Source organism: Melospiza melodia, unplaced genomic scaffold (genome assembly GCF_035770615.1).
Source record: "Melospiza melodia melodia isolate bMelMel2 unplaced genomic scaffold, bMelMel2.pri scaffold_48, whole genome shotgun sequence".
Taxonomy (NCBI): domain Eukaryota; kingdom Metazoa; phylum Chordata; class Aves; order Passeriformes; family Passerellidae; genus Melospiza; species Melospiza melodia.
The window spans coordinates 1,410,026-1,413,703 of record NW_026948796.1 but is presented as its reverse complement, the minus strand read 5'-3'; the positions used below and the strand labels follow the sequence as shown (position 1 = coordinate 1,413,703).

General features: G+C 60.6%; 1 pseudogene; it reads left to right on the top strand.

Annotated features, from left to right (window-relative positions):
• The first annotated feature begins 950 nt into the window (after positions 1 to 950).
• LOC134413734 (serine/threonine-protein kinase pim-1-like) lies at positions 951 to 3,415 on the top strand (annotated as a pseudogene).
• The last annotated feature ends 263 nt before the right edge of the window (positions 3,416 to 3,678 follow it).

Below are 3,678 nucleotides of genomic sequence, written 5' to 3'. Positions count from 1 at the left end.
ATTCCTGGTAGCCCATCATGTTTTCTTAGGGTCGAATAGTAACAATGAAAACCTCACCAATGGCACAACTGCCCAGCCCACAAGGAATGGAAAGAACAAGTTGTAAAATTCTTCAAACATTTGTCCTGCTTTGCTGCAAGAGTCGTGCTGCACACACAGGGTGGAAAGCCAAGAGAAGCTGCAGTTGGTGGCACATCTTGTGACAGAAGCTGCACCTCGTTCTCCAGGAAAGGTTCTTGGAAAGAGCAAACAGGACTGTGGAGAAGATACTGGAAGAACTGCAACAGTTTTTAGGAAATGAAATGAAAACAGAAAGAAACAAACCAAGTGCTTTTACTCTATTTATTACTTTATTTATTTTATGCTCCTCTTTGCACTGCTTCTCCATCCCATTAATTCCAAATGGATCTCACATCTAAGATCCATGACTTGGCATGTTTTAGACACTGTAAAATACCATGAGCTATACACAGTTTGCCTTCCCGTTGTTTTTTTTTTTTTTTTTTTTTTTTGGAAAGCAATGCTGTCCAGGTAAATGCAGTGCTTGGGTCAGGTATAAATTCTGCATTCAGGGAATGCGCTCCAATAGTGTTTGACCCTCAGCAGGGACAATGCACAGCATTGACTGAGGGGATTCCTGTGCCACTGCCCAGAGTCCAGGCTCTGGATCTTGGCTGAACTCGGCAAAGTTCCCGTGTTTGGACAGGCTCAGGGGCTGCCCCTGGGGAGCGCGGGACTCGGCGCGGGAGCGAGTGGGCAACAGACAAACGGACACGGGGACAAAACGACCCCAGAGCTTCAGCTGTGCAGCAGCAAAAGCAGCAAAAACAGCGAAAGAAGCGCCTTTGTCGACTCCCTCTCACTTCTCCTCTCCCTCTCCCGCAGTCCCGCACCCTCTCCCGCTCTCTCTTTCCCAGCGTCCCCTCCTCTCCCAGTCTCTCTCTCTCCCCATGCCCGGCCGGGCCATGCCCCCGGCCCGTCCCCCGCCCCGGGCGGGGCTGCCCCGTGCCCGGCCCCGGCCGTCCCGCCGCGGTCTCGCCTCCGGCCTGCTCTGGCCGTGCTGGCGGTGGTGCTGCTGGGCGGGCATCAGTGCCTGGGGCAGGGGCGCCATCGCCTCCCTTTGGCTCCGCCTGGCCTAAGCCCGGCCCCGGGCCCGGCTCCTCCCGGCGCCCGCGGAGCACACACGTGGCGTGGCCGCTCCCGCCGCCTCCGCTGCAGCTTCCCCGGCCCGAGCTCCGCCACTCGGCAGTGTGGCCGCCGGCCCCGAGCCACCGCTGTCCCGCTCCCGGGAGCGAACACCTGGGCATGGCCGGCCCGGGGCGGGTGAGGGGCGCTCGGGGGCCATTGCTTGCCCCGGGCCGAGCGCTGACCGCTGCGTCCCGCGGGCAGGGAAGGCGCAGCAGGGCCTGAAGGAGCAGGACAGGCTGGGCTCGCTGCTGGGGCGCGGCGGCTTCGGCAGCGTCTTTGCGGCCACGCGGCTCTCGGACGGCGGAGGGGCCGGCGGCAGGTACAGGAGTAAGGGACGGACAGGGAGGAGGAGGAGGAGGAGGGCGGAGGATGGGGCTGGGCAGGGCGGGCGGTGAGCTGAGCCCGCTGCTGCCCTTGGCTCGCCGTGCCATCAAAAGGGTGCTACGGAAGCGCGTCCGGCACTGGGGTGAGCTGGTGAGTGAGCGGGGCCAGCGGCAGAAGCCAGGCCGTGCCGGGCAGGGATAAGCCGAGGCCCGGCACGGTGGGAGCCGCCAGGACGCCCCGAGGGAGAGCGGGCGTGGGGCCAGTGCAGGGCGAAGAGCATCCCGGGCTCGCTGAGGGCTTCCCCAGGCCTGGCACGGCATCGGCCCCACTGACGGCATCGTGCTCCTCCCGCAGCCCGTCGGCACCAGTGCACCCCTGGAGATCGTGCTGCTGGCCAAGGTGTCCCCTGGCTTCCCTGGTGTGGTCCAGCTGCTGGAGTGGCTCGAGCTCCCCAACTGCATCATGATGGTGCTGGAACACCCGGAGCGCTCTCAGGACCTGCAGCATTTCATTGGGGCACGGGGGTTCCTGCCCGAGGAGGAGGCGCGGGAGCTGTTCCGCCAGGTGCTGGAGGCCGTGTGGCACTGCACCAGCTGCGGGGTCCTGCGCAGAGACATCAAACCAGAGAACATCCTGGTTGACCTGGACACCAGGCAGGCCAAACTAATTGACTTTGGCTGTGGCACCTACCTGCAAAAGACAGCCTACACTCACTTTGCAGGTGAGCCCACGCAGGGGTGTGCTCCTGGTCCCGGCATGTTATGGCACTGAGCTCTCACAGCCCAAGCTGGGTGTGGCAGCGGGGATTCTCCCTTTTGCTGCCCTTCATGGCACTGAGATTTCAGCTAAATTCCTTTTGAGCAGGGCTGAGTGGGGAGCCAGCTTCCACCTGTGGTGGCAGCCTTTGCCCACCACTCTGCCCAGAGCTGGGCCTGGGGCTGGGGCAGCCAGCCCAACAAAAACACCCGTGGGTGGGGGTAGCAGAGAGGGGGGGACTGGAACCTGTGCCCCAGCCGGTTTGGTGTGCAGGTGAGAAAGGGCTTGGACTGTTCCACTAACCTGGTTTGCTTTGGGTTCATAATGTTTCTTGGGGAAATGCAGGCAGGGAGGATGAAGGCATGGTTTTCCCCAGCACTGAGTGTGTTCTTCCTTGTCATGGTTGGATCTTACCAGGGCTTTCACTGCCCTCTTCCAGCACCAGTGGCTTCTTTTCCAACCCCAAGCCTGTACACAAGTCCCAGGTGCTGGTGAGAGGGCAGTGGGTCACCCTGTGTGCCACTGGGGCAGCCCCCGCACGCCCAGGGATGCTGGGGCCAGGCTGTGGGAGCAGCAGCATCCTCATGATGAAACTCCATCTGTATTCCATAGGAACATGGTCATACAGCCCCCCGAAATGGACCCACTTTGGCTGGTACTATGGCAAGCCAGCTACCATCTGGTCCCTGGGCATCCTGCTGCACCAGATGGTCTGCGGGGAGCACCCTTTCAGGAGGGGCCAGAACATCAGCTGGGACCATCAGCTCTCGCTGCCACAACGGCTCTCTCAAGGTGGATCCTCATCTCTGGGAACGGGGGGAATCCCAGTGCTGGAAGACAGCAGCAGGCTCGTGGGCATCCCGCTCTGGCAGCTGCTGAGGAGGTGGCACATGTCCTGCTCTCCTCCAAAACAGGGAATTGATGGGAGAGTTTAGGCCCAGCTCTGAGCACATCCAGCATGGCCTGGGCATGGGAATAGTGGGGCAAAGCCAACAGGAGCCTTCTCCAACTGCCCGGTGGTTTCTGGTTTCTCTGCCCAGAGTGCCAAGATCTGATCAGGCGGTGTTTATCCATGCTGGACTTGGAAAAGCCCTCATTAGAAGAGCTGCTCTCTCATCCTTGGATGCAGGATATTCATCTGCCCTAGAAGAAGGGAGAGAGCCACAGGCACACTGTGATGCAGGGCCCTGGTAATTTACAGGTGCACACATGCCTTGGCAATGAGAAGCAGAGGAACGCAGACTTTTTTTGTCCTGCCTGTGTCACTGCCCAGAGCTCATCAGATGGGGACACGCAGCCCTTGTGCTGGAGCTGAGCTGCTCTGCCCATCACTTGTGGCCACCATCTGAGCTGGTTTTGCTTGTCCTGGTTCCCTGACAGCTGGGGCCCTGGGCAGAGCCCTGAGAGGCT